Below are 23932 nucleotides of genomic sequence, written 5' to 3' on the forward strand. Positions count from 1 at the left end.
GATCAAGTCCCACATCGGGCTCCCTGCATGGAGCCTGCTTCTCCCTCTGCCTGTGTCTCTGTCTCTGTGTGTGTGTATGTGTGTGTGTGTCTCATGAATAAATAAATTAAATCTTTAAAAAAAGAAAGTGAAAAGCAATCCACAAAATGGGAAATATATTTATAAATTATGTATCTGACAACAGTCTATATCCAGTTTATATAAAGAACTCTCATAACTCAATAAACAATTAAAAATGGGCAAAGAATCTGAATAGACATTTCTTACAAGAAGATACACTAATGGCCAACAGATGCATGTAAAGATGTTCAACAATTTTAATCTTTCAGGAAAATCAAATCAAAACCACAATGATATTACATTCCATACCCATTAAAATGGCTGTAATAAGGAAGACAAACAATAACAAGTGTGTTAAGGATATAGAGAAGTTGGAACCCTTATATATCGCTAGTTAGAGTGCAGAATTATGCAGCCCCTGTAGCGAACAGTTTGGTAGTTCCTCAAAAAGTTAAATATAAAGTTACCATATGACCCAGCAACTCCACTCCCACTCTCAAGTACATACCCATGGCACTGAAATCATATACTCATGCAGAAGCTTGTTTATAAATGTTCATAATAGACAAAAGGTGGGAAATTCACAGATGTCTATCAACTAATAATGGATAAACCAAATGTGCTATATCTGCACAGTGTAATACAGCCATTAAAAAAAAGAAATACTAATACATGTTACAGTACGGATGAACATTGATAACATTATGCTAAGTCAAAGACACCAGACACAAAAGACCTCAGATTTTAAAAAGATTTTATTTATTTATTCATGAGAGACACAGAGAGAGGCAGAAACATAGGCAGAGGGAGAAACAGGCTCCCCCTGGGGAACCTGATGTGGGATTCGATCCCAGGAACCCCAGGATCATGACCTGAGCCAAAGGCAGATGCTCAACCACTGAGACACCCAGGTGCCCCAAGACCTCAGATTTTGTGATTCTCCTTGTATGAAATATCCATGATGGGAAAATATATACAAAGAGCCAATCAGTGGTTGCCTGGGATTGAGGTAAAATAGAGGAGTAACAACTAATGGCTATGGTATCTTGTTTTGGGATGATGAAAAAGTTTTGAAAATAGATATTGGTGATGGTTGCACCAGTATGTGAAAATACTAAAAAACACTGAATTGAACTCTTTCTTTCTCTTCTTTCTTTCTTTCTTTCTTTCTTTCTTTCTTTCTTTCTTTCAAGATTTTATTTTTAAGTAGTCTCTACACTCAATGTGGGGCTCAAACTCACAACCTTGATATCAAGAGTTGCACACTTTATGCTCTACAGACAAAGCCAGCTAGGTTCTCCTGAATGGAACACTTTTAAAAGGTAAATTTTATGATATGTGAATTCTATCTTTATAAAAAAATTTTAAATTAACTATATAAATTTTACTATATACTAATTTCAAAATATCTCCAGTATATATTCTTAAATGCAAAAATTAAGGTGAATAACATGTTATTATATGATATGCTTATATCCTTTGGGTAAGAAGGATTAAAAATAAATACATGCATACATATATGCATGTATATACATATGCATTCACAATATATACATACAAATACATGAAATGCATAGTTATGTGTATATATTTTATATATGTATTTATATATTTCTACCCAGATAGATAGCTATAAAATCATATTCACTTGATTCTGCATTTTTAAAAAATGGAGAAAATACACATACACAAAATTTGTTCCCTGCAATTATAAGAAGAAGTTGCAGTGAAAGACAGACATGGGAGTAAGAATTGACTTCTATTTGTATTGTTTGTGGTTGTACTTATTTTGTAATGTTAATACATACACAACACACACACACAGATAAAAAATAAATAAAAACATAATAGCTTGGGATGCATTAATGGTTGGCATCACTATGGCAACTCTATGTGTCCTCTCCTGGCAAGGCATTTTGAGAATGCTATCACCATCTGAATATATCAATCCTATATCCACATGCTATAATTGTAGGTTTCCAGATATATGACCAGCCAGACCACAGTTTTTCCACTTCTAGTCAGCAGCTTCTACATCAAAGTGCAATTTAATGACTGATAAAAACTGGAATACAAAAATAAGCATTCTCTAAAGATTTCAAGTTAAGTCTTTTAAACATACTTATGCAAAGAAATTGGAGAACTTTTAAAAATGTACAATTTTTTAAAATGTGTCCAAAATTGAACCAAAAAGTTCAGAAAACTTGAAAAACTCTATAAACCATCCAAGAAATCATATAAGTAATCAAATCTATCCTTAAGGGATGTAGAAAAACCACTAGATATAATGGATATTCACAACTTAAGTTGTAGGAAGAAACTTAATGGGATAATCAGCATGTACCAAAACCCACAGAGACTATTCTGGTGTTTGCTAACACTTCCTGAGTAATCTCTGAAAATTAGGCACAAAGGAAGAATGCTAGGTGCATCAAAACTGGAAAAAAGGTTAGAAAGGACAAGACGAACCTAAAGAAGAATGAATGAAGAACTAATGAAATGAATTAGAATACCCAGGAACAGATACATGCAAACATGGTAATATACTGGATAGCTGTGGCATTATAATTCATTGGGAAAAACATTAGTAAAGACTTGGTGCTTTATGCATTTAAAGCTAAAATTAGATTCCCTCCTCATATTATCTACAACAATGATTTCTATATTGATTCAAGGCTTAGATAGTTTTAATAGCATTAATATTAATTAAACAAAAAGTTAAAATATCATTATCTTAAGTTAGGGAAGAATTTTAAAATTGAAAAAGAAAGGGGTACCTGGGTGGCTCAGTGATTGAGCATCTGCCTTTGGCTCAGGTCATGATCCCTGAGTCCTGGGATTGAATCCCACATCAGGTTCTCCGCGTGGAGCCTGCTTCTCCCTCTGCCTATGTCCCTGCCTCTCTCTGTGTGTCTCTCATGAATAAATAAATAAAATCTTTTAGAAAATTAAAGAAGAAAAAGGAAAATGGAAAAGATAAAAAAGATTGGTCTATGTAAAAATATAAAACTCTAATAAGGCCAAAGGCACTGTAGAGGTAAAGGTCAAGGGACAGACTTGGAGGAAACATTCGCAACAAATACAACAGACAAAGAATTACTGTCAAAAATACATATTCTAAAAAATATAGAAAGATGATTAAAAATGAAGTCATTCAGAAAAGCAACGAAGAGCCAATAAATATATTGCGTACAAGCTCATTAATAATCTTAGAAAAGCAAATTAAAATGATGAGTTTTTCTCAGAAGTTAGATTGGCTGGCAGTAAGTCCATAGTCTGACAACACCAAGTGCTGACAGGTAAGCAGGGTTAAGTAGCAGTCACAAATATACTGCAACCGTCTAGGTGAGGGAAACTCATGCAGAGCCATGTAAAGGACATGTAGACCATTGAGCCTTCTTCCAAATGTTCTATACTGCTGTGCCAAGCAAGACATTAGAAAACTGTGTACCCGAACTCTGTTATGAACTGAACACTTGTGTCGCCCCACCAAAATTCATTTATTGAAGCCCTAAGCACCAATGTGACAATATTTGATGATGGGGACTTTGGGAGGTAATTGGGTTATCAGTATAGAGCCCTGAGGAGATTAGAGCCCTGAAAAAAAAAAAAAGACATGAGAGGGCTTGCTCCCTAGCCTCTCTCTCCACCATGCAAAGATACAGTGAGAAGAGATCCATGTGGGAACTGGGTAAGAGTCCTCACTAAGAACCAAATGTGTTGGTGCCTTGACCTTGGACTTCCCAGACTGCAGAACTACAAGAAATTAGTGTTTGTTGTTTAAGACACCAGTCTCTGATAATTTGTTACAGCAGTGTCAGTGTTTTAGTGCCCTAACAGATTTTTTTCTCTGGTTCTCCTTTGCTGTCAGAAAGATCAGAGGCAAACTTGCAGTTCACCTTTGATAACTCTGGGACTTTATAGGACAAGCATATATCTATCTGTTAACTTTGCTCAGCTCTTGACCTGAAAGTCTATATATCTGTGATGTCAATTTTCATCTATTTCTATTTTTCTATTTTAATTTGTTCACCAACCTCACAAAACCCACTGTAAAAAAAAGCAGGAATAAACAACTCATCTGTGCTTTTTTTCATTTCCTGTTGCTCTTGGAAAACTGAAGAGAACTGTAAAGGTACAGCTGGGAAAAAAGGAAAGAAAATGAGGTCCTATGCCACCAGGTGAGCTGTGCAGTTCTCAGACTTACCTGCCTAGCAAGCTTCACACAGCAGCTACATACAAAGCCCCCAAGGGCAGCACAGAGTTTGTGGAGGAGCACTGTCTATGCTGACTCTGATGGGTCAAAGAGAGCTTACAATAAAAATTTTTATTTGATGAGTGTAAACATTTCCTACTAATTTCCTAATGGAAAGAATTTATCTTCCCCTCTCATTACAAAAAAAGAAAAATAAATAAAATAAAGTAACCACTGAGAACTAAGATGGCGGAGGAGTAGGGTATGGTCCCCAAGTCACCTATCCCTAAAAACTTACCTAGACAACTTTCAAATCATCCTGAAAACCTATGAATTTGACCTGAGATTTAAAGAGAGAACAGGTGGAACACTACAGAGAGAAGAGTTTGTGCTTCTAACAAGTACAACTTGTTTTTAGCCACTCTGCACTGAGCAAACTGACTAGAGAGAAGAACTCACCACAAAAGAAAGAATCAGAAACAGTCCTCTCTCCCACAGAGTTATAGAATTTGGATTGCAATTCGATGTCAGAAAGCCAATTCAGAAGCACAATTATAAAGCTACTGGTGGCTCTGGAAAAAAGCATAAAGGATTCAAGAGACTTCGTGACTGCAGAATTTAGGTCTAATCAGGCCGAAATTAAAAATCAATTAAATGAGATGCAATCCAAACTGGAGGTCCTAACGATGAGGGTTAATGAGGTAGAACAAGAGAGTGACAGAGAAGACAAGTTGATGGCAAGGAAGGAAGCTGAGGAAAAAAGAGAAAAACAATTAAAGGATCATGAGGAAAGGTTAAGGGAAATAAGTGACAGCCTCAGAGGAAAAAATCTACGTTTAATTGGGGCTCCAGAGGGAGCCAAAAGGGACAGTGGACCAGAAAGCATATTTGAACAAATCATAGCTGAGAACTTCCCTAACTTGAGGAGGGAAACAGGCATTCAGATCCAGGAGATAGAGAGATCCCCCCCCACCTAAAATCAATAAAAACTGTTCAACACCCCGACATTTAATAGTGAAACTTGCAAATTCCAAAGATAAAGAGAAAATTACTTAAAGCAGCAAGAGACAAGAGATCTCTAACTTATATGGGGAGAAATATTAGAATAACAGCAGACCTCTCCACAGAGACCTGGCAGGCCAAAAAGGGCTGGGAGGATATATTCAGGGTCCTAAATGAGAAGAACATGCAGCCAAGAATACTCTATCCAGCAAGGCTCTCATTCAGAATAGAAGGAGAGTTGAAGAGCTTCCAAGGTAGGCAGAAACTGAAAGAATATGTGACCACCACACCAGCTCTGCAAGAAATATTAAGGAGGACTCTGTAAAAGAAAGAGGAAGCCCAAAGAAATAAGTCACAAAAACAGGGACTGAATAGGTATTATGATGACACTAAATTCATATCTTTCAATAGTAACCCTGAACGTGAATGGGCTTAATGATCCCATCAAAAGACACAGGATTTCAGACTGGATAAAAAAGCAAGACCGATCTATTTGCTGTCTACAAGAGACTCATTTGAGACCTAAGGACACCCACAGCCTGAAAATGAAAGGTTGGAGAACCATTTACCATTCAAATAGTCCTCAAAAGAAAGCAGGGGTAGCCATCCTCATATCAGATAAAGTTTGTCCCAAAGACTGTAGTAAGAGATGAAGAGGGACACTGTATCATACTTAAATGATCTATCCAACAAGAGGACCTAGCAATCATGAATATTTATGCCCCTAATGTGGGAGCTGCCAAGTATATCAATCAGTTAATGTCTTTACCAAAGTAAAGACATACTTAGATAATAATACACTAATACTGGGAGACTTCAACACGGCGCTTTCTGCAAATGACAGATATTCTAAGCACAACATCTCCAAAGAAACAAGAGCTTTAAATGATACACTGGACCAGATGGATTTCACAGATATTTACAGAACTTTACATCCAAGTGCAACTGAATACACACACATTCTTCTCAAGTCCACATGGAACTTTCTCCAGAATAGACCACATACTGGGTCACAAATCAGGTCTGAACCAATACCAAAAGAATGGGATTGTCCCCGGCATATTTTCAGACCCTAATGCTTTGAAACTAGAACTAAATCACAAGAAGAAATTTGGAAGAAATTCAAACACGTGGAGGTTAAGACCATCCTGCTAAAAGATGAACGGGTCAGCCAGGAAATTAGAGAAGAATTAAAAAGATTCACGGAAACTAAGGGGAATGAAGATACAAGCGTTCAAAATCTTTGGGATACAGCAAAAGGAGTCCTGAGGGGGAAATACATCGCAATACAAGCATCCCTCAAAGAACTGGAAAAAACTCAAATACAAAAGCTAACTTTGCACCTAAAGGAACTGGAGAAAGAACAGCAAATAAAACCTACACCCAGCTGAAGAAGAGAGCTAATAAAGATTCAAGCAGAACTCAATGAAATAGAGACCACAAGAACTGTGGAACAGATCAACAAAACCAGGAGTTGGTTCTTTGAAAGAATTAATAAGATAGATAAACCATTAGCCAGCCTTATTAAACACAAATGAGAAAAGACTCAAATTAATAAAATCACGAATGAAAAAGGAGAGATCACCACCAAAACCAAGGAAATACAAACGATTTTAAAAACATATTATGAGCAGCCATACACCAATAAATTAGGCAATCTAGAAGAAATGGACACATTTATGGAAAACCACAAACTACCAAAACTGGAACAGGAAGAAACAGAAAACCTGAACAGGCAGATAACCAGGGAGGAAATTGAAGCAGTCATCCAAAACCTCCCAAGACACAAAAGTCCAGGGCCAGATGGCTTCCCAGGGGAATTCTATCAAACGTTTAAAGAAGAAACAATACCTATTCCACTAAAGCTGTTCCGAAAGATAGAAAGAGATGGAGTACTTCCAAACTCATTCTATGAGGCCAACATCACCTTAATTCCAAAACCAGACAAAGACCCCACCAAAAAAGGAGAATTATAGACCAATATCCCTGATGAACACAGATGCAGAAATTCTCAACAAGATACTAGCCAATAGGATCCAATAGTACATTAAGAAGATTATTCACTATGACCAAGTGGGATTTATCCCACGATGCAAGGCTAGTTCAACACTCATAAAGCAATCAATGTGATTGATCATATCAATAAGAGAAAAAACAAGAGCCATATGATCCTCTCAATAGATGCAGAGAAAGCATTTGACAAAATACAGCATCCATTCCTGATCAAAACTCTGCAGTGTAGGGATAGAGGGAACATTCCTCAGCGTCTTAAAAGCCATCTATGAAAAGCCCACAGCAAATACCATTCTCAATGGGGAAACACTGGGAGCCTTTCCCCTAAGATCGGGGACATGACAGGGATGTCCATTCTCACCACTGCTATTTAACATAGTACTAGAAATCCTTGCCTCAGCAATCAGTCAACAAAATAATAAATAAATAAATAAATAAATAAATAAATAAATAAATAAATAAATAAATGGCATTCAAATTGGCAAAGACGAAGTCAAACTCTCCCTCTTTGCAGATGACATAATACCATACCTACAAAACCCAAAAGACTCCACCCCAAGATTGCTAGAACTCATACAGCAATTCGGCAGTGTGGCAGGATACAAAATCAATGCCCAGGGATCCCTGGGTGGCGCAGTGGTTTAGCGCATGCTTTTGGCCCAGGGCACGATCCTGGAGACCCGGGATCGAATCCCGCGTCGGGCTCCCGGTGCATGGAGCCTACTTCTCCCTCTGCCTATGTCTCTGCCTCTCTCTCTCTGTGTGTGACTATCATTAAAAAAAATAAAAATAAAATAAAATCAATGCCCAGAAACCAGTGGCATTTCTATACACTAACAATGAGACTGAAGAAAGAGAAATTAAGGAGTCAATCCCATTTACAATTGCACCAAAAAGCATAAGATACGTAGGAATAAACCTAACCAAAGAGGTAAACCAAAGAGGATCTATACCCTAAAAACTACAGAACACTTCTGAAAGAAATTGAGGAAGACACAAAAGGATGGAAAAATATTCCATGCTCATGGATTGGAAGAATTAATACTGTGAAAATGTCAATGCTACCCAGGGCAATTTACACATTTGATGCAATCCCTATCAAAATACCATGGACTTTCTTCAGAGAGTTGGAACAAATCATCTTAAGATTTGTATGGAATCAGAAAAGACCCCGAATAGCCAGGGGAACATTGAGAAAGAAAACCAGACCCAGGGGCATCACAATGCTGGATTTCAAGTCATACTACAAAGCTGTGATCATCGAGACAGTGTGGTACTGGCACAAAAACAGACACATAGATCAATGGAACAGAATAGAAAATCCAGAAGTGGACCTTCAACTCTATGGTCAACTAATATTCGACAAAGCAAGAAAGACTATCCACTGGAAAAAGGACAGTCTCTTCAATAAATGGTGCTGGGAAAATTGGACAGCCACATGCAGATGAATGAAACTAGACCATTCTCTTACACCATACACAAAGATAAACTCAAAATGGATGAAAGATCTTAATGTGAGACAAGAATCCATCAAAATCCTAGAGGAGAACACAAACAACACCCTTTTTGAACTTGGCCATTGCAACTTCTTGCAAGATACATCTATGAAGGCAAAAGAAACAAAAGCAAAAGTGAACTATTGGGACTTAATCAAGATAAAAAGCTTCTGTACAGCAAAAGAAACAGTCAGCCAAACTAAAAGACAACCTTCAGAATGGGAGAAGATGTTTGCAAATGACGTATCAGATAAAGGGCTAGTTTCCAATATCTATAAAGAACTTATTAAACTCAACACCAAAGAAACAAACAATCCAATCATGAAATGGGCAAAAGACATGAACAGAAATCTCACAGAGGAAGACATAGACATGGCCAACATGCACATGAGAAAATGCTCCGCATCACTTGCCATCAGGGAAATACACATCAAAACCACAATGAGATACCACCTCACACCAGTGAGAATGGGGAAAATTAACAAGGCAGGAAACCACAAATGTTGGAGAGGATGCGGAGAAAAGGGAACCCTCTTACACTGTTGGTGGGAATGTGAACTGGTGCAGCCACTCTGGAAAACTGTGTGGAGGTTCCTCAAAGAGTTAAAAATAGACCAGCCCTACAACCCAACAATTGCACTGTTGGGGATTTACCCCAAAGATACAGATGTAATGAAACGCCAGGACACCTGCACCCTGATGTTTATAATAGCAGCAATGTCCACAATAGCCAAACTGTGGAAGGAGCCTCGGTGTCCATCGAAAGATGAATGGATAAAGAAGATGTGGTTTATGTATACAATGGAATATTACTCAGCCATTAGAAATGACAAATACCCACCATTTGCTTCAACATGGATGGAACTGGAGGGTATTATGCTGAGTGAAGTAAGTCAATCAGAGAAGGACAAACATTATATGGTCTCATTCATTTGGGGAATATAAATAATAGTGAAAGGGAATATAAGGGAAGGGAGAAGAAATGTGTGGGAAATATCAGAAAGGGAGACAGAACATAAAGACTCCTAACTCTGGGAAACGAACTAGGGGTGGTAGAAGGGGAGGAGGGCGGGGGGGTGGGGGTGAATGGGTACGGGTACTAAGGGGGGCACCTGACGGGATGAGCAATGGGTGTTATTCTGTATGTTGGCAAATTGAACACCAATAAAAAATATTATTAAAAAAAAGAAAGAAAGATGAATGGATAAAGAGGATGTGGTCTATGTATACAATGGAATATTACTCAGCCATTAGAAACGACAAATACCCACCATTTGGACGCAACTGGAGGGTATTATGCTGAGTGAAGAAAGTCAATTGGAGAAGGACAAACATTATAAGGTCTCATTCATTTGGGGAATATAGAAAATAGTGAAAGGGAATAAAGGGGAAAGGAGAGAAAATGAGTGGGAAATATCAGTGAGGGAGACAGAACATGAGACACCTAACTCTGGAAACGAACAAGGGGTGGTGGAAAGGGTGGTGGGCGAGAGGTTGGGGTGACTGGGTGATGAGCACTAAGGGGGGCACTTGATGGGATGAGCACTGGGTTATATGCTATATGTTGGCAAATTGAACTCCAATAAAATAATATACAAAAATTGTAAAAAAAAAAATAAAACACTGGGAACTAATTAAACAAAGAACAATACAGGAAAGAAATTGCCTTTATTTCTCTGCATGCCTAATAACAATGTTTGCTCCTTGAATTTGAAAATCCTCATCTCCTGGAAAGGGATGGGGTACTTGTTTATTCTAACTTGGTTATGGTTTCTCAAAACGATCTTTTAATAAAAAATTTGCTGTGATGTTATTGTGAAGGGGTGACAGCAAGGAGTTCTCCAGGCATTCCACTAATAAATTATGTGACTCTAAACAAGTCATTTACCTTTTGGCACACTTTTTTCACCGCTTAGATAAAGGCAAAAATTTTAAATCTTCAAACTCTTTATACTGGCCGACTAGAAGGAGCAGTGATGCACCACTCTAGGTTGTACAGCAAGCGCAAAAAGAATGGAGCGTGGCTCATGAGAGTGAATAAGAAGGGCAATTTTTCCTTCTGTGGCTGATGACTGCTTTCCATGAACCGTGCTGTCACCAAGCCTTCCGTGAGGTGCCCTCAGCTAGTGCTGCCGACCCTTTGCTCATGCGGCCCGCCTTATTTCAGTTCTTACAGCTGATCAAAGGACAGCCTGCAATGACTCTTCTTGGCCCTCCGCCAACCCTCCAGGACTGACCTGCCACTCCCCTATCCTGTCGCACTGCCCCTAGGGAGCGCAAAGACTCCACGACCCTGGAAGCGCCACCCACGCAGAGAAGGGACCTAAGCAAAGACAATTTACAGACCCGGAGTGAAAGTGAGCACGCGCAAAAGCAGCCCGAAGTCTGAAACCAGAGTGAAAACTACATTTCCCATAAGTCTTTGCCTCAGCACCTTTTGGGTGTTTAACAAACCACCACCTTATTCCCCCAGCTCTGTTTGGTTTATAAATTGACCAATCTAGCCTTACCTAAGGAGCTCCAAAGCATTTTATTCAAAGAACGCAATAAAGGTTTGTGGCCTAGGTGATGCCTCCCTCTCTCTGCCTGCAGCCTGCCTTGACCTTCCTACTGGCTCCAAGGCCTTGAGTAATAAGCTTATCTATTTCAATTTCTTCTGCAGTCTTTTGTTAAACTGCAAAGAACTATCTTTTTCTGTATTACTTAGATAAGACTTCATAGGCCCCTTGTTTACCTATTACAAAACCAGACACAAACCCACGAAATTCCCATTCTATGCCTCATAAATGATCAGCTGAACCATTCATTCCCATGACCAATCAGAACAAAATACCTGTAAATTTAACTTGACCAAATTTCTCTTGTCCCTGAAATTTGCCTTATTCCTAAGGTTAAACAAGTATAGGAATGCCAAATGATCCCTCTCAAAACTTGGCTGACAAAATGGAAAGATCTTTCTTGATCTTGCCACCCACTCCCCTGCTCCTGACACCCAGTTTTTTCTAGCCTTGTCTACACTTGCATTTTAAAAAATGAGTTTCTCGGGATGCCTGGGTGGCTGGGTAGGTTAAGTGTCTCCCTTTGGCTCAGGTTGTGATCTCTGGTTCCCAGATTGAGTCCCACATCTCACTTGGGCTTCCTGCTGAGCAGTCTGCTTCTCTCTCTTTCTCTCTTTCTCTCTCTTCCTTTGCCCCTCCCCACTGCTCATTCTCTTTCTCTCTCTCCCTCAAATAAATAAAATCTTTTTTTTTTAATGAGTTTCTTTCTTTAGTTTTCATTGCTCTGTTACCAATGGGAGAGTCTGCATTGTATGAATGGAGGTACTGATTCTTGAATTACCCATAAAAGATTTACGTAAGGATGGATCCATGCTCCAGTAAAGACAGCCAGAAGGAAAGTAGCAAGCCCAAAGAAGTTTAATTAAGGACATTTCACTCTTGAGAAGGGAGGGTGTGCAGCCCAGAAGTGGCAACTGGACTGAGTTATAGGTGTCTTTCATTTTTACTTTTGCGGAGGCTACGGGTCTAGTTAGGGCAGTCTCCAACAGAGGTTGTTTCTTTTTTTTTTTTTTAAGATTTTAAAATTTTATTTATTCATGAGAGAAGCAGAGAGAGAGAAAGAGAGAGACAGAGAGAGAGGCAGAGACAGGCAGAGGGAGAAGCAGGCTCCATGAGCCTGACTTGGGACTCAATTCCAGATCTCCAGGATCATGCCCTGGGCTGAAGGCAGCACTAAATCTGGGTTGCCTCAGAGGTTGTCTCTAATCATCTAAGGGACCCCTACCAGTTGGGAGGGGGAGTTTTAGCTCAATGAGATTCTGGCCCACAACTATCCTGGCCACCTTCTCCCTTGGGGAGGGAGCAGTTGAAACCACAGTATAAATACATTATAATGAAGCTATAGGTTACCCTGGGGCAGAGATTGAGGAGGAGAGGTGTGTTCTGAACCTGTGACCCTAGGTCTGTCAGCCCTAGAGTGTTGGAACGGCCAGGTTGTTAAAAGCCACAAAATCAGGATGTTGTACCCTCAGATTTCAAATGTGTCACCTATTTATCACCGGCTCAGATCTAACTGCCTACTCTATGAGCTCTTTCCTATTTGTAAAGAAACATATACACACACAAACACACTTTTGGAACTAATCTTTCAGACATTTGCAAACCTAAGATTGGAGATCTTTCCCTATTTCCATAGTCACCCTCTCTTGTTGCAGTAGTCACCTTCTTTTACTGCAATAGGTTTTTTTTCACTTAACAAACTTTATTTTTAGAGCACTTTTAGGCTTATTAGAAAAAATGCACAGAAAGTACAAAGTTCTAATACACTTGTCTCCACCCCCTCACCCTTCTTACAGCTTCCCTATTATTAATGTTACTGAACCCAAGTTCAGCTGCCAGTCCCTCAAAAGGCCATTACTCAAGAAACAGGTTTTTGTTTGGAAAGGAATTTGGGCTTTATTCAGGAGGCCAGCAACCTGAGGAGAAGATGGGGTCTTGCCCAAAAGTCAGCTCCAAGGGTTCTGCCTGGCTCAAGGGTTTTTAAAGGGTAGTTAATCAGCAAAGGGAGTGCAGTGGCCTGCAACAATTCTTGATTATGTGCAGACTCCATGATACCAGCTACAAAAGTTATCTTAGTGCTTGGGAATTGTGTAAAGGGAGTTCTAGTTCTTGTTTCACGATGTGCAGGAGTACTCTGTTCTTTCTGCAAAGGAAGGCAATGTCTACAGATATATACAGGGAGGTCAGTAAAATCATTTGTGTAAGCAAAAAAAAAAAGAAAAACATTTTGCTAAAAAAAATTTCTGGGTTAATCAGAAAGCTGAGGCAGCTTTAACAGACTTGCTGACTTCTGTGGCCTATGAAAGTTCTGGTCCTTCACTCCTCAAAGCCAGTGGTCTGCAAATCTCAAAGTAAGTAAATTAGTCTGTTGCAAATCAAGGGACTTAGGTCACCAAGTAAGGAGTGTGTTAACTTGAAGCAAATCAACCCTTAACACCAATTGTCATGATGTTATACTAACATGTTGCATTTGTATGGTATATTAGTTCCAGTTGATGAACCAATATTGATACATTATTCCTAACTCAAGTCCATAGTTTACAGTACAGTTCATTCTTTATATTGTACATAACATTAGGTATCTATCATTACAGTATCATAAGAAGAGTTTCACCGTCCTAAAAATATCCTGCACTCCACCTATACTATTCCCCTTAAACCTCTGGCAAGGACTGATCTTTTTATTATTTCTATAATTTGGCCTTCTTCAGAATGTACTTGGATTTATATAATATGTAGTCTTTTGGGACATATTTTTAATGTAGCAATATACATTTAATGTTCCTTCATGTCTTTGTGGCTTGAGCACTCATTTGTTTTATTTTTATTTTTTTCATTTGTTTTAATTGCTGAATAATACTCCATTGTATGGATATACCACAGTTTATTTATCCCTTCACCCAATGAAGAATATCCAGTTTTGCTTCCGATTTTGGCACCAAAAGGGGTACCTTATCCGCTAACACCCTGAAAGGAAATGGGTATGATTTAGTTCTGCATCTCTGGTTCTCTGAGTCTAGTCTGTCCCAGATGATATTTGCCTGGCTTTAGAAAAGTAAGGGACTAGATCTCACCTACAGGCCACTGAACAATTGATGACCTTCAGGAGGTACAAGTAGCAGGACACCTGAAACAAAATCATGCTTGAGTGGACATTAAGGACATATACTAAATATCAGGCCCCTATTGTAAAACTCCCAATTTCTAGGATATCAAGTTGGTGGTCAGCAGCACTTTCACAGACACAGTCACATAGTCCCTTTTATCTGCTTCTGCAGAATTACTGTGACTTGAGATACAAATCTGCTTTGGTGGTCCTAGACCAAAGTCTTCTGGAAAACCTTAACATGTGCAACCAGCATCACTACACATTGCATGAGCAGCGTCTAAAAATCTCCCTTAGCAGAGCCAGGCCTGGTCACAGTATACATTCTGGGAGTATTCTATGGGTGGGGAGCCAGCAGGACTATGACTGCCAAAACATCAGCTTAAACCTCAAGAGTTAACCAAAGAAGGTTTTTTTTTTTTTCTGTACCTGAGAAAAAGATAAACGTCACTTCTGTGTTTACAAGGCAACCAACGTCTACCACATTTGAATAAATGCTTATAAATCTATCACTCCACTTAGATGGCAAGTCACTTAGGAAAAGAAAATATGTATATTTTGTATACCTGGTTTATCCAGGTACCAAAAGAGCAGCCTGCATATAACTAATGATCATTCATGGTTTGCTGACTTTTGAAAAAAATAAGGAGCTAATGGCAATGAAGGTTGCCTTGGACATACCAACAACATGTTCAAGCCACAGGCTCCCTGAACATCTAAGGGCTTCACAGAGCTATGAAATGATGTGAATAGTGGAACCTGTGCTTTTCTGCCCAATTTAGAATTCTAAACATTGCAATTAGAAAATATCTTCAGCTCTCTTCATTTTTCTTAGTAGACTGGACTCCCCAAATCCAAGAGATTTCAGACAAATCTAAAACTGTTTGCCTTCTAAGATCCTGAGAATTTTTCCCATAGATATCATAGAAGCAGGCTATGCAATGTCTTGAGCCTAGTTCAATGGTGTAAATATTCCTTAACATTTATATTGACAATTCCAAGTGAATGAATGCTTGACCTGTAAAAATAAAACACAAAAATTCCATATATTCCTTATATTCCATATAGAATATAAAGGAGTCAGCTAGAGATGTAAATCATGGTAGGCCAAAGACAGCCATTAAGACACTGAAGATGGTATGAAAATTACTGTACCTTACAGAGCAGTGCAGTTCATGGTAGCTGAGTATTTTCTCTATGGATGTGATTGGCATGCATTTGCAAACATGAGTAATCTCTGAGGCAGTCATCAGACACTATGTATAGAGGTCAAAGCACTTTGGTCTATATTCTTTTATCATATTGTGTGAATTATTAAGGTGAACATGGGGATATTAAGGTACAGAGAAACAAAGCTGCTGACTCAGAGACTCAAAGAAAGATGGGCACATACTGGGAATGAGTCCCTACTCACACTTCTACAGCATTTAGACCTGAAAGGGACCCAGGAATCATCTAAGAAAGTACTTCTCAAACCTTTTTTTTTAATAAATTAATTTTTATTGGTGTTCAATTTACCAACATACAGAATAACACCCAGTGCTCATCCCGTCAAGTGTCCCCCTCCGTGCCCGTCACCCATTCACCCCCACCCCCCGCCCTCCTCCCCTTCCACCACCCCTAGTTCATTTCCCAGAGTTAGGAGTCTTTATGTTCTGTCTTCCTTTCTGATATCTCCCACACATTTCTTCTCCCTTCCCTTATATTCCCCTTCACTATTATTCATATTCCCCAAATGAATGAGAACATACACTGTTTGTCCTTCTCCAATTGACTTACTTCACTCAGCATAATACCCTCCAGTTCCATCCACGTCGAAGCAAATGGTGGGTATTTGTCGTTTCTAATGGCTGAGTAATATTCCATTGTATACATAAACCACATCTTCTTTATCCATTCATCTTTCGATGGACACCGAGGCTCCTTCCACAGTTTGGCTATTGTGGACATGGCTGCTAGAAACATCGGGGTGCAGGTGTCCCAGCGTTTCATTGCATCTGAATCTTTGGGGTAAATCCCCAACAGTGCAATTGCTGGGTCGTAGGGCAGGTCTATTTTTAATTCTTTGAGGAACCTCCACACAGTTTTCCAGAGTGGCTGCACCAGTTCACATTCCCACCAACAGTGTAAGAGGGTTCCCTTTTCTCCGCATCCTCTCCAACATTTGTTGTCAAACCTTTTTTTAAAAGTAGGCTCTATGCTCAGCATCGAGCCTAACATGGGGCTTGAACTCACAACCCTGAGATCAAGAACTGAGCTGAGATAAAGAGTTGGACACTTAACCAACTGAGCCACCCAGGCACCCCTCAAACTTTAATGTACCAACAAATCATCTGGACATCTTATTAAAAGAAATACTCTGATTGAGTGTCTGTGTCAGAGGCCTAAGATTCTGCATTTCTAATAAGCTTTAGTTGATGCTGCTGCTGGTCCAGAGACCATACTGAAAAGCAAAAACCAAGCACAGTGGTTTTTTTGTTTGGTTGTTGTTGTTCTTGTATTTTAAGATTTATCTATTTTAGAGACAGAGAAAGAGAGAAAGCGGGCACAAGTGCAGGGGTAGGGGCAGAAGGAGAGGGAGAGAAAGAATCTCAAGCAGACGCTTCCCTGAGCCCAGAGCCTGATGCAGGGCTCAATCTCACCACTCTGAGATTATGACCTGAGCCAAAACCAAGAGTCAGACACCTAACCAACAATGCCACCCAGGTACCCCTAGTGCAATTATTATAAATCATATTTGTACAATAAAATTACCTCAGAGTTTCTTTCTTTCTTTTAATTACTGATAATTCCGTTGCCTGGGCTTCACTACCAGAGATTCTGATTCACCAGACTAGAGATCAGCTCAGATGTCAGTATCTAGTTTTGTTTTTTTTTTTTGTTTGTTTGTTTGTTTTTAACGATTCCCAAGGAATTTTCCTGTTTGCTGCCAGGGCTGAACCATTGTCCAAGGCTAACCCTTTTATTTAACTGATAAGGCAACACAGAGTTTGACTCACCTAGCTCATCAGTCAAACACAGAACTGGTCCTGGAATTCTGATATTGGACTCATAGTTCTATGCTCAAGTTTCATTTCTTCCAGTCGAAACCTTGTTCATTTGAAATGAGTTTCCCTCTTTAGTTTTCATTGTTCTTTCCTATTTGTAAATACACAGAGACACACATATACATATAGACACGCTTACATACTATATTGACTATTTCATCTCTCCTTAATGCTACTGTCCTGTGAGTTCACAGGTTTGTTTATACCAAAAACACAGTGGTCAAGATTCCACATACCTAATCAGCTAAGTCAGAGCCCCACAGAACTGGGACTGCTGCCAAATTCATAGTGATCACAAGATAAACACTTGTTCTGTTTCTCTGACATACTGTCACTAGGTGCCAACAGGTAAAGGGGATGAAGAGGTAAAAATCTTCAGTTATAAAGCAAATAAGTTATAGGTATACAAAGTACAGCATAGGAAATATAATCAATAATATTATAACAACTTTGGTGATGGTATAGACTCACCATAGTGTTCAATATATAATGTAGGTAAACAATGAATTTTACACCTGAAACTAATATATGTCAACATCAATTTAAAAATGATATTTTATGTGCACTAATTTGTGCGCAAAAATTCCAAAGCCATACTGATATTAGTGCATACAGCCCTTCTAATCTTTATTTCAGTATTTGCTTACATTTCCATCCCTTTATTTCAGAGTTAGGTTAGACCTGGTGCCTTGCAGAAAATATTTTCACCTGAAAACTCAATTGGTCTGCTAGAAGCATCCCATCTGATACAGAACTAGGAGAGAACTGAGTAGTGGTCCCCTTTCCAAACTCTCTTCTCCCCCATATAGGTCAGTCCCTCTAAGGGAAGGTTGGATGCCTGCTGCCCAAGAGACTTTGCCAAGCTTCATGTGTGGGCATGTCCAGGGCTCCCTGACTCAGGCCCTAAGATGGGAAGATTTAGATTGCCCTGGCCTGAGGATCACAGCAGGGCATTCGCCTCAGCAGCTGCACAGAGACATGACATAATTCCCCAAATTATAATGTGGAAGGGCTCCTGCTGGAGGTTAGTGCAGACTGCCTACTGCACAGATGGAGGGACTTGTCTGAATGGTGAAAGTAACATCCACAGTTATGATGGCTCTTCAATGAGACATGATATCCATGTGTTATTTCATTTCATTTCATCACAACCACATGAGGAAAGATATATTACTATCCTGATTTGATAGGTAAGGAATTATAGCTTAGAAAAGTGAACCAGGGCATCTGGCTGGTTCAGTCGGAAGAGCATACAACTCTTTTTTTAAAATTTTATTTATTTATGATAGTCACAGAGAGAGACAGAGAGAGAGAGGCAGAGACATAGGCAGAGGGAGAAGCAGGCTCCATGCAGGGAGCCTGACGTGGGATTCGATCCCGGGTCTCCAGGATCGCGCCCTGGGCCAAAGGCAGGCACTAAACCGCTGTGCCACCCAGGGATCCCCCCCTTTTTTTAATGTACGTGTGCATCTTAAGTGATCCATTTGATACACTTCGGCACTTTGTTTAAATTTTTCTTTTTTTAAATTTTATTTATTTATTTGACAGAGAAAGAATGAGCAAGCACAAGGAGGAGAAGGGGCAGAGGGAAAGAGAGAAGCAAGCTCCCCATAGAGCAGGGAGCCTGATGTGGGGGGCTGGGGGTTGATCCTAGGACCCCAAGATCATGACTCATGCTGAAGGAAGACGCTTAACAGACTGAACCACCCAGGCACCCCAAGAGCATGCAATCCTTGATCTCAGGGTTGTGAGTTGGAGCCCCACGTTGGGTATAGAGATTACTCTAAATAAATAAACTTTAAAAAAAAAAGGTGAACCAACTAGCCCATGATTACATAGCCAGTAAATGACAAAGTCCAATATTGAAACCAGACAGTGTGATTCCAGGTGGCTTCACCGCTGTGTCTTGTGTGCACAAAAGCAAATGAAGATGAAATGTCTTAATATTTTTCATTGTGCCCAAGCTGGGGAGGAGTGAAGGAAATCTTGGGGGGAAAATGTCTCATTGGTCCCATATCTGGTAATAAGGACTGTTCTGTGATGGAGCTTTACCTATGCAGAGCACACAGCCCTATAATATGTGAGATGGTGTATGCCTGATGAATCCCCTACCATCAGGTAATTCTGTCAAGGGAACAGGTCTAAGACTTCTTTCTAATGTGTTAGGTTTGTTCATCTCCAATAGAAAAAGCTTTGTCTAATAGCCACTCTTTAAGTGAATTTAGGCTCCCATAATGGGCTAACCTGGCCACGGTCCCCTTTCCTTTATTCCCTTAGGGAGTTCTATTCTCCATTTCTATGATCCAATTTTCTTTAGAGAGTTTTACTACCTACTCCTATAATTATAGTTTACTTAGGGAGTGGGATTCTTATTATTTAGGTAATCTTGATTTGTTGGGTTTGGAAATGAACACATGGATCTAAACTATATTGTGGTCATAAGATGTCAGGTGGGCCAGCACATTCTTCTAGGAACTAGGAACTAGGAATGGACAGATGTGGTCTACCTCAAGTTAACTGAGGTAATTAACTTCAATGAAGAAAGCAGACATTTTCTCCAAACTTCATGCAGCTCATAATCCAGTGAGAAAAACAGTAAAACAAGTTCGCAGTCGATTAAAGGTCAGCTTTCTCCATGAAGAAGTTTGGAACTTAATTTGCCAAAGTGTTCCAAGCAGTTCTCTTGTTTTATGCCATTTGGTTTGAAGCACTATTAATTCAGTGATTTGCTGGTATTGATCAAGAAACATGAGAAGGTTGCTATATGATTTGAGAGACCATCAATAGCAAACACCTTTGATTATGACATTTTATTAAAAGATGTTGCATGCCATATAATATTTTTATTTTGAAAAATATTTTATTTACTTATTTTTGAGAGAGAGAGAGAGAGAGAGAGAGAGAGAGAGAGAGAGCCTGAGCATGGGGACGAACACGGGGACAGGCAAGAGAAGCAGACTCCACGCTGAGCAGGAAGCCCAATCTGGGGCTTGATCCCAGGACTATGGGATCATGACCTGAGCTGAAGGTAGATACTTAATCAACTGAGCCACCCAGGTGCCCTCACCAAGTACTATTTTTAACAGGAATAAATTAAGGAAACAATGGTACTGTTTTTTCATTTTTGTATTTGTTTTGGGGGAAAATGTATTAATTTCCTATTGTGGCTTAATTAATTACCACAAACTTGTTAGTCTAAAACCATACAAATTTATCATTTTACAGGTCTGGAGGTCAGAATCAGAAATGAGTTTCACTGGACTGAAATCAAGGTGTTGGCAGAGCCAACTGCCTCCAGAAGCTCTAGAGGACAATCCTTTTTGTACTTTTTCCAGCTTCTAGAAGCTTCCTACATTCCCTGGTAGAGACCCATAATCCACAAGATTACAAATCCCCCAGGCATTTATAGAACTATCTGGTAGAGTTTGGATTTCTACTGAACTCTAAATTGCAGGGAAGCAAACTTTGTATCATTAAGGGCAGGCATCAGAGTCAGGTAGAAGCCATCTTCCCAACTTGTTTATCACTAAAACAAGAGACTTATTAGATTTAACAAGAATGATATTCTAAAGTGCTTGGTTTGGAGAAGCAGGCTGTGTGGGGCTAAAATGAGTTTAACCATTACCAACTGTCCTAGAGTGAGAAATATTAAAGGTAAGTATCTGTTGGACAGTTAGTCAACTCTTCTCAGGTATTGCTATACATCACTTGCACCCAGAAAGCAGAGCTCATTGATGCAAAGTATTTCCTTGGATTATGTGATGTGTTTATGTGAGGCCTGTTTAACAATCTCCAAAGATTATGGTTACTAGAGTGTCTTCTAACCCATCTCTCTATCCCATCCCTCCCTACTCTGGGAGACATCTCCACACTTCTTGGGGCTCTAAAGTGTGGGACAGCTTGGATGTTTACAGAGAATGACAAGAAGCATCAAATCCAGGAAAACAGATGCTCTTTAGTATTGAAAATGCTACTGCCAGGGGTGCCTGGGTGGCTTAGTCGGTTAAATGTCCAACTCTTGATTTTGGCCTGGGTCATGATCTTGGGGTCATGGGATCCAGTCCTATGTTGAGCTCTATGCTTAGGGTAGGGTCTGCTTGGGATTCTCTCTCACACTCTCTCTGCCCCTACCCCTGGCTCACATGCTCTCTCTACATAAATAAAATCTTAAAAAAAAAAAAAAGAAAGAAAATACTATTGCCAGGCTTACACATGACTACCTCCAGGCATTAACAAGTGGTCTCTTTATTTATTTATAAAGATTTTATTTATTCATGAGAGACAGAGAGAGAGAGAGAGAGGCGCAGAGACACAGGCAGAGGGAGAAGCAGGCTCCATGCAGGGAGCCTGACGTGGGACTTGATCCCAGGTCCCCAGGATCACACCCTGTGCTGTAAGGCGGCGCTAAACCGCTGAGCCACGGGGCTGCCCAACAAGTGGTCTCTTTAAACTGACAGCTGAAATTCATGGGCTTGTTACTCCCATGCAAATGACTGACAGAACCTCATTTGTGTCCTTAAAGTTACCCCCACTCAAGAATTTCTCCAAGTGCCCACGGGGCATCTCTCATGGACTCCTCAATCAGGCCAAGCCACAGTGCCTGCCATTCATTATTGTTAAGGTACTCCGGCCCAAGTCTTTCCTAACTGCAGCCAATATACCACTGCAAACTCCAGCTCTTTGGGGATCACCCCAACCACCAATGTCTCCATTCCTATGATGCTGTGAAAGCTGGAATTACACTGGGACTCAGGGCCCCTAGCTATAGCCTGTCGAGCTTGAATAAATCACCCTCAGTCTGAGACCACAGCTCTGTAGCTTGTCCCCAGCCAGGCCAAATGTGATACAGCCAACTCTACTCTGGGGCCTATGCTGAAGGGAGTAGGACTTCTGGGACATCCCCTTTGATATCCACCCTTTCATGCAGGTGTCCTCCTGAACTCCAGTACCATCCCCAACTGCTCTTTATCTGTATTCAATCATTCTTTTCCTACCTGAACTGAAATCCACTTCCTACGTCTTTCAGGCTGTGCTAAGACAAATTGGAATAAATTAGTTATATACATGACGGTATTATTTACAGCATTGATTCTTGGGGAAGGGATATAACAGAGGAGAGGATTTTGTCCCTCAGAGCAAAAAAAAGTTGCTTTTGCCAAATTATGGAGATAATTTTTTTTTTAAATCACAACTGCAGGGTGCTGCTGACATCTAGTGGGTATGTATACATAAGGATGCTTCTTAAAGATCACTAGACAGTTTTCTACAGCATAGAATTATGCAGCCCAAATGTCAACAGTTGCCAAGGTCGGGAAACCCTGCCTTCATCTATTTCAGTTTCTCAGGCAGATTTTAGATCAGTTGCCATGTTTCACTTTCTATTTCCCTATTTCTTTTGTTGCTGTGTTTTACGTCTTGATAAGAATAAATACAAAAGACAATGCACTATTGATTCTCCCAAGAACACATCCAATCCAACATTCTGTGGAAAGAAATACTGATATATAAATTCCATCAAATAATTTTAACACGTTCAACACCCACTCAACAGTCAGGTCTTTGTTTCCTTTCAATCCTGAAAGTGTATATTCTTTCAATTTTTTTACAGATGGTTTTTGTCTTTCTGATTTTGAATTCTTAACAATATAGGTAGATAACCAACATCTCTTTTTCCTTTGATGTTTACCTCTGATTGCTTAGTTGTTGCTACCCATTTAAACCTTAATAAGCAAAGGTGATCTCTTGGCCCAGATACAGCTAAGAGAAAGGAAGGGAAAGAAGTAGGAACAAGGAAGAAAAAACATGATTAACACACTGGAAATATTTTCAATTACTGGAGCACTATTACATTTTTCTAAATCCTTAGTAAGAAGGAAACTCTGTGTTTATTTTTCTACCCATAATAAACCATTCAGTACCTTTTCTAAAATATGGCTTCCTGCTTCAGAAAGACATTATAGGGCAGCGGGGCAGGGGGGGGGGGGGGTCAGCGGTTGAGCGCCACCTTCAGCCCAGGGTGTGATCTTGGGGACCTGGGATAGAGTCCCGCGTCAGGCTCCCTGCACGGAGCCTCCTTCTCCCTCTGCCTGTGTCTCTGCCTCTCTCTCTCTCTGTGTGTCTCTCATGAATAAATAAATAAAATCTCAAAAAAAAAAAAGAAGACATTACAATAGTCTTTAGGCCCACCTCATTACCTCTCTGATCTCAATTCTTAGGACTTTTCCCCTGCTCTTCCCACTCTAACCATAATACCTTCCATGGCAAGTATGCTCCACCTTAATGGGTTTGCACTTAACTGTTTCCCATGTCTGGAACTTTCTTCCCTAGCTCCATATCTACAGTGCTCATTCCTTCACCCACTTCAGATCTTTGTTCAGTTGCCACTTTCTCAGTGAAACCAGCTATTACCAACAGATTTATACTCGCAAGAAATACCCTGACTCCAAACCTCTCTT

The sequence above is a fragment of the Nyctereutes procyonoides genome, unplaced genomic scaffold (assembly GCF_905146905.1).
Source record: "Nyctereutes procyonoides isolate TBG_1078 unplaced genomic scaffold, NYPRO_anot_genome, whole genome shotgun sequence".
NCBI lineage: Eukaryota > Metazoa > Chordata > Mammalia > Carnivora > Canidae > Nyctereutes > Nyctereutes procyonoides.